Source organism: Battus philenor, unplaced genomic scaffold (assembly GCF_028537555.1).
Source record: "Battus philenor isolate CCGP_79_NKW_IND1 unplaced genomic scaffold, ilBatPhil1.0.hap1 SCAF_6, whole genome shotgun sequence".
NCBI classification, from domain to species: Eukaryota; Metazoa; Arthropoda; class Insecta; order Lepidoptera; family Papilionidae; genus Battus; species Battus philenor.
Genome location: NW_027181726.1, coordinates 16,416,304 through 16,428,603, shown reverse-complemented (window position 1 = coordinate 16,428,603; position 12,300 = coordinate 16,416,304). Strand labels below are relative to the sequence as shown.

General features: G+C 33.5%; 1 protein-coding gene across 1 annotated transcript in view; it reads left to right on the top strand.

The window, feature by feature from the left end:
• The first annotated feature begins 230 nt into the window (after nucleotides 1-230).
• sprt (PDZ domain-containing protein sprite) overlaps nucleotides 231-12,300 on the top strand; it is an 87,539-nt gene continuing 75,469 nt past the window's right edge. The window contains exon 1 of the mRNA XM_068773895.1: nucleotides 231-310. The gene's annotated coding sequence lies outside the window, so the exon portion shown is untranslated. The remainder of the gene's footprint in view (nucleotides 311-12,300) is intronic.

Genomic DNA, 12,300 nt, shown 5'->3' with positions numbered 1-12,300 from the left:
GGAATTACGAGAACTCTCCAAAAATGGTGGCCATTAAAAAAAAGATATTCAGTAAAATTAAATCGTGAATATCTCCTAGAGTATGCCGGCGATACGCTCCGCTGGTCGCCCGTGAATATGTTAGTGTACCTGCGGCAGCCACCACGGCCGCACGTATGTCTGCCTATATCGCTCCGCGTTCAAGTTAGTCGTAAAATAAAGTCGAGTTTTAAGTGCAGTGCTTTATGTTTGTGAGGATTAATTCTTGTGCAACTATGTGAATATACAGTGCAGTGTGTCCAACGAGATTGTGCGACTATTATTTGGATCGGTAACAACTATTTTGATTTATTTCAAATATAATATCTGTTGGAAAAAAATATATAAAAACGTTACGTTAGGAAAATTTTGGTGAAAAATCTTGGAAAAACTCTCATTATTGTCTTACTTTACGGTAATATTAATATGCTATAAATTGACGTAAAATCTTGATTGTCTTTATAACTTATCTAAGAATATTTTTTTCTAATTTTAAAATTAATTTGGTATATGTTTTCATTTATTTAATTGAAAAGTGAACAAACGGTCGACGAAATAACATATAACATGGTAATTACAATATCTAAAAGAAAATACAAATGTGTAACTCACAACAGTGTCCATGGATTATATTGTATATGTAAATATAAAAGAAAAAATATTATTTTTTCTTTTTTTTTTAATCAACCTTTTTTTTGGATCCACTCGTGCTACCAATCATATTGAAGACATAATTTCTTTTTCAGTTTTTGTTTTTTTTATCAGTTTATGTGCCTTTCCGTTGTTGACAATCTCCAATATTCGTTATTTACATTATCTTACCATATATTTACATTCCATTAACACCTCGCCTCTCTTTCTGCATTACACCCTTTTCGTATATCACAGTTAAGTTTCAATTTTGATTTCTATTCTAAGACTCTTACACAATTATTCTATTACATCTATATTTTTTTTATTCTAATCAACAATTTGGTATCTTTTCTTAACTCTTAACCGACCCTCGATGCGTTTTTTCTTATCACTTCCTTTATAATTTTCGGCAATACTCCAAAAAGATGTGGCGACACTTTGTATCACCCACAAGGAAGGTGATGGTGCCACGCTTTTCCCTTCTTCTTAACTCTAGAGTTACAAGTGTGTGTGCAAGAGAAGACTACTTTCTTCTCTTGCACTTGCAAATATGGGACAACGAGAGATCACGTGCACCAACTAGAAGTGGGTGTCTTTTATTATCACTTATTATGAGTGGTTTTTTTTTATTCAACACTCTTTCCCCCATCTTGTTTTCGGGACAGGAATATATAACTTTCTATTTTCACCCTCTCTCTATCATGCTTTATAATTTCTATAGCTCTTCTCTCTTTCAACCTTCATATTTTCTATTATTCACATAGAATTCATTAACATTACATTCACGCATCGCCTCCGATCCTTCGCCACATTTTTTGTTAAACGGTTTTGTTATTACCAATTATAAATATAAGTGAAAACTGTGTATCCACTAAGTGTCATTTTTATTAGTAACTTGTAAACATGCCCGGAAACTCTAATTTGTTATAAACTGGAATTAATTTTAGTTCTCACATCATACAAACGCTTCAAGACGAATCCCGATCAGAAAAGAGACCACAACAAACTCGGTTGCGTTTTTTGTGATCACTTTTATACTATCCTTATCATAGTTATGGAGCGATTCATTTCCAAGTTTTATTGTCACCTAAAAACCTCTCTGTAATAGGATTTTTAAACAAGCTATTATTTAATGGATTTTTTTTTACTTTTTTTAGATGATAATTATATGGGACAATATTGTGATACCGTATACACATGCGCACCAAAATGTTACCCATGTTTATCTTAATTTATTTAACTAGTTGCTTAGTTCGTCCTCGTCATAGACATTGTGAAGCATAGATCTTCCCCAAAGATATCTTTGTGGGATATACTGTTGTCGCCACACTTGGCAGATGGGTTGGCTGGTGGTTGTAGTATGGTATTATGGCGCGCAAAGGACACTGCTGCCCATCCTCTGGAAACTTATTTGTAAGCAGTGGCAATTCAATTCAATTAATGCACAAATTGCGAATTATATAAGGTTGTATCCAGTGCCAGTTCTCTAAAGCTAGTCTACTACTGTTCTACAGTATTGATGAAATATCTTCATCAATCCTTCACTGTTTTGGGACGCATTGACAGTAGTCAATAAAAAAACTAACAATCAATGCTACTTAACAAATTATATAAGAAGGAAGTGTTCCCTGGCCTTTTTTACCAAAAGCATTCTTCACTTATTCTTACGTATAGAAGAAGACTAGTAAGTTAGAGGAATGTGAGATATTGTATAGAAAAATACCGGAATGTGTGACTGAAATTGGAATGGAAAAAATGAGTAAAAAATAGAAGTTAAAAAGTAATTGTAAAAAATACTGTCCCTCTCAAGATAAGGATAAAAGACAGGCCATAACAGAGAGCATAAAAAAAACTTAATTCTCTGGATTATCAAAATGGCAGAGTTTGGAGGCTAAGGTGTTATATATCATAGAAACCAGGAAAGTCTAAATTCATCCTTACGAAATGCGGTGAGTTCAATAGACCTGATATAGTGTGTCAAAAATGTAGGCGAAAATTTTTAATAATGAATAAAATTAATATTATGCTGATACAAAGTTCTAGCAAAAATAAATATTAGGTTTAGGCCTTTTTTATTAATTCTAATTTGATCGCTAGAGGTTTTTTTTACAATATTTATTTTTCGCTTTAACTAAACGCAGACAGTTGGGAGAGGGTTGCCACTATTTGATACGGATCTTTCTTCTCCCAGCTGCGAAGCACGACAGTGTTTTATAATTTTTTACTATTTTTCTTACACAATTTTCTTTTATGGATAAATACAGCTAAAATTTATATATATTAACAATACAATTTGCAATACTCAATTATATATTAGTTGCTACAATATAGGTTAAGGCCTTAGTTTTAATTTTATAAGTTATTAAACTTGTGACACTATTTAAAGACTGTCTACGTATTTGTTGAATCTATGAACAGCACCGAGATACTATGTACAACCCAAAGTAATTGGCCTGTAGTATATTAATAGAAAAGAAAATAATATAACATATTTTGAAGCGATCACTTAATGTTGAAATTGATTCATTTATTGATCGATAAATACGCCAGCTGGTAAACAAAAATATATATTTGCAGCACGTGAACTAATAATAACAGTGGTAGCCAAGTGGTAGAGGAATAAAACTATCGATTGTAGTTCGCTTATTCGATCTTATATAATTAACAAATTTTTTATTTATTGAATCCTTATTCCATAGAAATTAGCGTCCTTGGCTTTCTTTTTACAATTACATTTGATATTTTTGTATTTTTTGTGTTTGTTCACGTTTCTGCATGTCATAGTATTCACTAAGCTAAGTTACTTTATACTCTTAAACTATTTCTTTAACTTAAATTTTAAACTATTTTAAGGTAAATTAAAATAAAATTAATCATTTTTTTCAGTCATTGGTGTCCTGTTTGTTTTTCACGACAATATACAGTTTTTAACATGCCTACTCCATATTAGCATCCCCAGGTTCTGCGCCAGTGTCTGTGCGGCGATTGCCGTATTTGTCACATCGATGAACCTTGCGATCGCATCTTGAGTCTCGTACGTGATACACACACGAGTTCGTGACGTGATATTGCTACCACTACGTTACCGCGTCGCTCTTTAGCTCCTGAGCCTCTGAGATGTTGTTTATTGGCCTGGGTGTGTGTCAGGTACAGGGTGTTTACTCTTACTCAGGGAGTACACTACAACCTTGGACAAATATACGCCCTTTTAATTCACACATTGTATTAATTATATAGGGTTGTCACCGCTCACAAATCAAGTTTCCAAAGAAGTACCCTCTGCGCACTTTAATACCACACTGCGAATTTATAAATGCGATTGGGGCAGTAGTAACGTCAATTATTTGTCATCCATTCCTGTGCTGAAAAATCATAGATATTACTTATTTACGCATCAGAAACAGGACAATGTATTGTATGTACAAACATTACAATGAACAGTATATTTTTAAAATAATTTTTAATTTTTTGAATTACGAAATGTTGATTCATAGATAAGTCAAGAGAACGCCTGTCTAATCAGTTAATCATTGTCATTTCAACTGCAGGACATCCATTGGTTGGAAGAGGCCTGTATTGAGTGTCTTGATCTAGTAAGAAAAGGACCAATATTTAGCCACTTCCGCACATGCAGTGGTAGTCGTGCAACAAAGTGCATCTTCAGGAGTTATGTTACACCGATTAGTGCCCCGTGGCGGGGTGAAACACGTGTTGAGTAATTTGGCGGTGGCGGTTGTGTGATTCGCATTGTTTGCCGCATACGCATTTATCAGCGGGCTGGCGGGCGGTGCACTTTATTGCACGACTACCACTGCATGTGCGGAAGTGGCTAAATATTGGTCTTTTTCTTACTTAGGATGGATTTCCGCGAGGTAACGCCTGATTCCATTAAATATCTTGATCTAGTGGTTTGACATTCCTTGCTTAGCTTGCTGACCAGTGATCTTTACTTTATAACTCTAAGACGTCGTGTCAGCTAGTACACAATAAATATAAAAAGAAATATGCAATTTTAAAATTTTCAAATCTCTCGCTACTAAGGAAGGGTTCAAATCATGAAGCTATTTCAAGTGCAGGACGTTAACCTGAGTGGTTGCAAACGATATGCGCCGCTATAAACCTGAAGTACGATTATTCGCGCAATAAACGCCGTCGAGATGCATTTACGACCCGCGCTAAGAACTTCTGTATAGATAAATGCTTACGATAATAAGGCAGCCGAGGACAGCAACCGTTGAAGTCGAGGTTTTCTCTATAACATCCTTGAATTGGAATATCAAGTATGACAGCACACGTATTTGCCGGAGATTCTTGCGTCGGCTATTCCATAAATTCCATCTATCATTAACCAATTAATTACAATAACTACGAGGTTATGAAATATTATCAAACATGGATCCGTATATTCTAGTCACTGTTAACATTTATCTAGTCCAAGCCATGGTTTTTTTCAAGGGACCCTAAATCCTTAGCACTTATTGAAGGGTCCATCTCTTGCTAAGAGTTCAACGGCTTCCCAATCCGATGACATAACTATATAAAGGTTTGTGTTATGATTATTGAAGGAATCTTCGAGTTTGTCAAATTTACCCTCTGCCACTTTAGACTTTGTGAAACTGTTGAAGTGAAAACGAGCAATCAGGATTTGCCTTTAAATAAAATGGCGGCGTAAATGTTTGCGTATTAATGACCTTTAAGGTATATTTCAGTATTTTTTAACCTCTTATATGCCATGCCCTATCTAAGCGTTTTTAAAATTCTCACGCTCCCCTATACATAATTTTTATTTTAAAGCAAAAGAGTTAAACTCGTATCCGGTTCACTTTCGAACAGTCCCTCTTAAAAATAACAAAAAAATCCCTCGTGCAAACGATAGGCAATTACCGTTGGTAGACGCGGCCTGATTAAGCCTCTACTAGAAGGACCGATGACATAGTGAGGATCGTGGGTAGTCACGTAGGATCGGCATCTTTGGGGGAGTCCTGTGCCATGCAGTAGGCGTACACCGGCATAAAAGTAGAAGAATAATCAAGTTGGTCCCCTGTGGGGCGTAGGCCCTACGTTGAGAAACACTGGTCTATTTCATGTTAGTAATTAGAATTCATTATATACATACATTATATATATTTTTGTATTAGCTTACACAAAGCCAAATGATATCGCGATGCATTCGATTGTCAGCGCCATCTATCGGCGCAATATGAAATTATAAAGTCTCCAACGCCATCTTTATATGTTGAGACTTCGATCTGCGACTTAAAATTAATAAACGATATTGATTGTTGACTTATTTATTTAATTATATCTTTACCTATTGAAAATATAAATTTGAGTGAATATAATGCGATAATCATAGAAACAGTTACTGTCAATGTGTGCGGAGATGCAATCAATATTACATATCTCAAAAGCCTGGGTAACGTATTGTTTTATGTGGGCGGCAACAATACGGTATCGTAAGTCAATAACCTATTCTTTTACACAAAAATTATCGACTATTGTCTACACAATTTGTATTTACGTAAATTTATTTCGGAATACAAATGTATTAAATAAAAGACAAAATGAAAAAATATTAATTAGTTAATTTCGAAATAAGAAACGTTCTTTTATTTATTCATTAAGAGTAAATTATAATGTCCTGAAATTATTCACTCCAGTTAAAAGGTTCATAAAGGTTGTAGGAAGGCTTTGGATGCAGGCTTTTTTCAACAGATTGTTTTTGAAATACATGATGAATCGTAATTTCTCTTACTCCTCTATAATAATCTCAAAATAATAAATTGTCAAAAGAGCTTATTTTTTACTAAAATAAGATTTAAATGACACGAATCCTTGGCAGTGACGTCACCTGATTATTTTGATTTAATTTAGGCTATGTCTGATATAGTGTATGTGTATAAATCTGTGTTAAACTTTATTAAAAGATATATTGCTGTGGAGTTTCTTCCTGCTTCTTCTTCACAACTATAATACTTTCTGAGGCAGAGTAGGGTCAAAAATTAAATAGATAAAAAATTGACGATCAATAAGAGTTCTGTTAAAAGTTTCTATGTTAATTAAAGGTATTTTATCTTTTATCTTTATCTTATGTAACGCTCATAGCTCAAACATTTAACCTTATGATGTCACGCCATCAATTCCTATTGCTGTTCTATGGTGCAAATAAGGTACGGATGGATATCAAGTGGTTTATGGTTGTGACTGGACCTCTGTATTGGGGTTCTTCTTGTTATTTCGCTGTCCACCTTTCTGATAATTTGTTTCTACTGGTAGTCAATAGTCCATTATGTATTATTAGAAGTTTTAAGCCATATTCCATTAGAAAAATAAATTGATGTTAAATATTTCAGAGTGATATATACAGGGAGATTGGAAGTAGGTAATGTAAAAGATTTAAAGTTCTTTGCTGACAAATACGCTAGACATTCAATCCTTTAAACATTTTAAACCTATAAATCATCCTGTACAAGCATACAGATTATTAAGTTCCGTGATATGTTTGAGTGGTACAAAGTGCAGAAATATGCTAAACGTCTCTTTTAATCTCATGATGTATTGCGCAGATGTGCCTATATCCGGTGAGCGCAGCCGCACCGCGCAGAGCAATTATGAACTTCTATAGTGAAAGGTGTTAAATCAATACATCATTAAGTTTAAATTATTACGTATTTAATGATAATTAATGATCTACTGCCCGGTTATATTTGAATTTTATCAGTTGTTTTGTAAACAAATTATATAAGTTGTTATATAAATAAATACATTTAAAAAAACTTTTAAGTTAGACGGTTTTTTGATACCCATATTGTGGTGGTTGTGGAAAAATATGTACCTAGTCCGCCATATTGTAACGGCGTCCATCTAGAATTTTAAATTTTGACATAATCATCGTGTTTTACTAGTGTAGCCCTTTCATTTGATACCCATATTGAGGGGGTTAAGGAAAAATACGTAATCCGCCATTTTGTTTCGGCGGCCATCTTAGATTTATAATGTTATTGATTTTATTATATTGTATTGTCATCTAAATTAAATGTGTGTACCAAATTTCAGATCAATCTGACAACGGGAAGGTGCTTAAATTTCAATTTCTAATTTTGATCCAAATAAATTCCGTACGTGTCGAACTAAATAAAACCGTTTAATAATAACGGAGTTGAAACCATAGTTTTTTTAAAGCGTGACGTCACAGTGAAAACTTCGAAGCTATTTTGACGAAGTTTACAGTTTATATAGTAGCAGGTTTATGATATCAAGACAGAACAATAAAATACGTTAAGCTCTTATGAATGAAATTTGACAAAGGGATTTTCGCAAAGTGTGCCTTTTTGCCAGCTTCTGTGTCAGCTTTTTTATGGCCCCCTTTTTCTTCCGCTCTTATTTCCAATATTTTATTGTTGAGACAGGAAAGTATTTCACAAATAATTTTTTCAATATTTTTATTTACATTCTCTTCACTCTACATTCTTTTATTCACAGTTTTTACACACCTCGCCTATCTTCCTTCGTCACAATCTTCTAGTATAATAAATATTAAGTTTCATTTTTGATTTTTATTTCAGGACTCTTATGCTGTTGTTAAATTATTTCTATATATTTTTTGTATTTAATTAACAATTTGTCATCTTTTTCTTATTATTACCCGTTCTTCGTTGCATTTTTACTTAGCACCTACTTTATAATTTTCGGCAACACTTCAAAAGGATGTGGCAACATTCTTTGTCTCCCACTAAGGAGGTGATGGCACCACTCTCCACCCTTCTTTGTAACTCTAGTTCAAAGTCTCTCTTATATTTGCAAATACGGGACAAGTACTTATTTACACCAATCATCACATAGAAGTGGATGTATTGCGGTTAAAATTATGATGAAATATGATTGCAATTTAACATAAATTACTTGCTAAGTTGTAAGTTGTGTAATCTAAAGTTAAGTAATAATAATATTGTGAAATCCCTCCGTTTTACATTTTATGTATCCATTATGTAAAATTAGTAACCTTAGGCTTAGTTGAAAGTTGTGTGGTTTATATTCTACTTTCGTAGCATCTTTGAATAAATTTCGCGGGAGACATAACCATGTAACGCGTTGATGTCTTTTGTTAAACTCTTTTGCTTAGATATTTACGATTTAATTTTTAGTACGATTTTTTTTTATATTAATATTATTATGTGATATTTTTAATATCTTAATTTTATTCAATTGAGTTTTGGTTGAAAAAAATATTATTTATTTAATAACATATTTATCGTAACTTGTGAATACTTGTGAAATTTTAAATTTTTGCGCTATTTAATTTTTTCATGTGAACTTTCTACAAAGTAATAACAAACTTATGAATTAAAAGGTGAATGACATCGCAAAAGTCGTTTTCAAGCTATGGCGTGACGTAGGTACCCATTTTAAGTGTATGAATTTTATTACAAACTCAACCCCTAATTTGAAATGCAATAGAGTGAGAATAAATATAAAAACATTTCTATTATTCGATCCCCTGGTTATTCACTGCCTATAACTTTGAGAGGCCCTCACGACTTCGCACCCTTTGCGAAATCTAAGGGGATGTGTTTGTACAAACTTTGTCCGGTGATTTGATGTAATATATTCGCATATTTTAATAAAGTTATGTAACATTTTTACTTTCAAAATATCTTATATTATTTCGTTATAATAATATTTAAATGTCGTACGATTTTAAATAACATTTATGGTAAAATTTATGAATGTTTTTTGACGTTAATAGAAACATCGCTTATAAAACATGATTTAAGGTGTGTTGGGCATGAACTAAGAGGTGAACTCCGTTATCGTCACTTTCTATTATAATTCTTCGCATTAATTTTTGGCTATGAGTCCAGGGTTTTTATCACCTTCATCATTTCAGAATGCAAGATCAAGCCTTATATAGTTGTAATATTGAAATTGGCAGTTGAGTTAAGTTTTATTCTTCTTCTATTATGTCTTCTTGTAATTTTTTGAATTAATAAAGTTGTGCATTTAATAATTGGAGTAGTTAACCTATGAATGCTTATATTTTGTTACGTACGAACCTGTCAGCTATCGTAGTAGTATGTGAGAACTGGGACCAAAACCTTAGGCATCTCAAAACGTAAAAACAGAGGTTCAATAACCGCATTAACGGACCCCTAAGCAGTGGAGCCCAGCTATTAGTTATTTAAGTTACGAAATACTTTAAGAAACCTAGTAAACACGAACATAAATATTGAAAAATCGGAAAAAATAAAGGTACGGACACTGTCTGGGGAATACAGGAATAAACCTGTCAACTGTGAAGGACTTTGTAATAAATAAATAAAATTACAAAGTAGGAGGTAGGAGACCCATCTCTTAACTTAGGTTCATCTTATAGATTTCCAACAAGACCGGTTTGAAACAACCTACACCCAGTGTCATGGGTCAACCTTATCTTTGGACACTTTACGTGGTGATTGTCGGTCCGTGATCACTCCAGAACCTTGTAGTCTCTGCTGCCATCTGTTCTGCCATGTATCTTGTGTACTGTCACTTCAGCTTCTTATTTCTACACTCTTCTTCCGTCCTTCACAAAGTCTCTTATTACTTTCCATACTTTCTTTCCATACATCGCCTCACTTCTTTCACCTTCCGTCCAAAGTTCTATAATTTTTACATTAATTAATTTTATCATTCATTTAACAATTTATGTAGTTTTTATAGTTTTTTTATTTTCTTACTATCTATATCTATCGCAGCTATTTTATTATTTATTATTTTTGTTCTTTTTATGTTTATTTCTAGCTGAATAGATTTCCAAAAAGGTCTGACGACACTCCTCATACCCACCGGCGAGGCGATATTCTTCTCCTCTATTCTTTCTGCGAATCGAGACTGGTATTCTGTTATATTCCTGTTCATGGTTTATTACGCAACTGTGAACTTACCTGTGAGGCTTGAAAGAGTGACCATATTTCAAATCCGTAAATAATAATTGGATTGGTGTAAATAACTAAATTGTTTGTATGTACTTCATTTTATACAACCTCATATTTGATTACATTGAATTTTGACATGAGTGATATCACTATAACACTGAATAAACAAAAAAATCCACCCCTTATTACAACATGTACTTCGTTTTAATTATGTTATACCCTTCTATATCGACTCCATTGAATCGGGATTTCAAAGAATGTATTTTAATTAGCTTTGTTAGTTCGGTACGTGTTCCTCTCTCCATCTGCCCGAACGGAAGTGGATTGTGAGGTTTTTATGAACTACTATGTAAATTTATTTTTAACCTGTTTTTTTTTCTATCGATACTAGGCATATTGATATCTCTTATTTGTGACGTCATATATAGATGTAGGGTGAAGTTTAGATATAGTATTAGTTTATTATTCCTTGTAAAATACTATGATAATGTCATGCGTCATGATTTAAATACGTTTTAACTGTAAGAGAGACAGACGGAGTTGGAAGACTTCTGTAACACGACTTTAACATACACTGTGACACACAGACAGAAACACAACACTCGAAAAATCATCAGAGCAGGAGCAAAGGAAGCTGATCTGAACAGCCACTTTATCAGGCAAAGGTGGGGTTCAATCCCCCTCGCGATGTAATGCTAGCAGCCATGCCGTGGGGACCAGGGATACCGAAGAAAGAGAATTGGTTTTTGTCGGTATTTACGCCTAGATAGAGTCCGACGTACGGGGCACCACCATCAGGCCCTATGATGCACAAGCGTATTTTTAAAACTCTACAAAAAAAACACGCACACATGAACATATATATATATATATATATATATATATTAAGCCGAAAGGGTTAAACTCGTGTCTGAATCCAGATTCGAATTGCCCTTCTTAATAATCGAATAAAAAAATACAAATTTGAAAGAAATACTATAAACCGAAACTATAACGTTCCTGGCCAACATAAAGCAGGTGAAATGTTAAAAAAAATATATTTTTTCCCTCTTGTCGGGAGTGGGCGCCACGTTGGAAAAAACTGACTTACGCCCACTGGTGTACATCCAACGGCTGAAATGGTGATGATGATGATTATCCACTTGATATACAGTGATCACTTTGTATTGTGAAAAAAGTTTGAAGAACCCAATTTCATATGAAAAAGGATCAATTTAAACTATTCTACAAAGCGCGTTAGAACATGCTTTAAGTACAATGGTTCTAAAGGCGCCCACAACTCATGTGCCCACAACACACACATCACAACACATGTGCCCGCAAGTTGAGTTCTTCAAGAGACATTATTAAAATAAAACATATATTAATTTAAATGAATAATATTTATCCGTTTTTTAATAAAAATTACAATAAACATCAACATGTACCAATTTTCCCCGTTTTTTATCTATCCAGACAACACTGCAATGATAGCAATGCGTAATTATAAATATAAAATACCTTAAAGAGCATCTGGTGCACGCAGCAATATGTATCGCCATTTACATCCCAAAGAAACAATTATAAAATTCAAACGGTACATTATTAACATGCTAATTAAAACGAAACTGTTAAACGCTATTAACGGAGGCGTTACGTTATCGCATTAGCACGTACGTTATAACGCTGTTAGTGTGGGAACGGATTCTTGTTTGCGCTATATAATCTGTTTCCACGTCGGCAAACATCTCCGGGC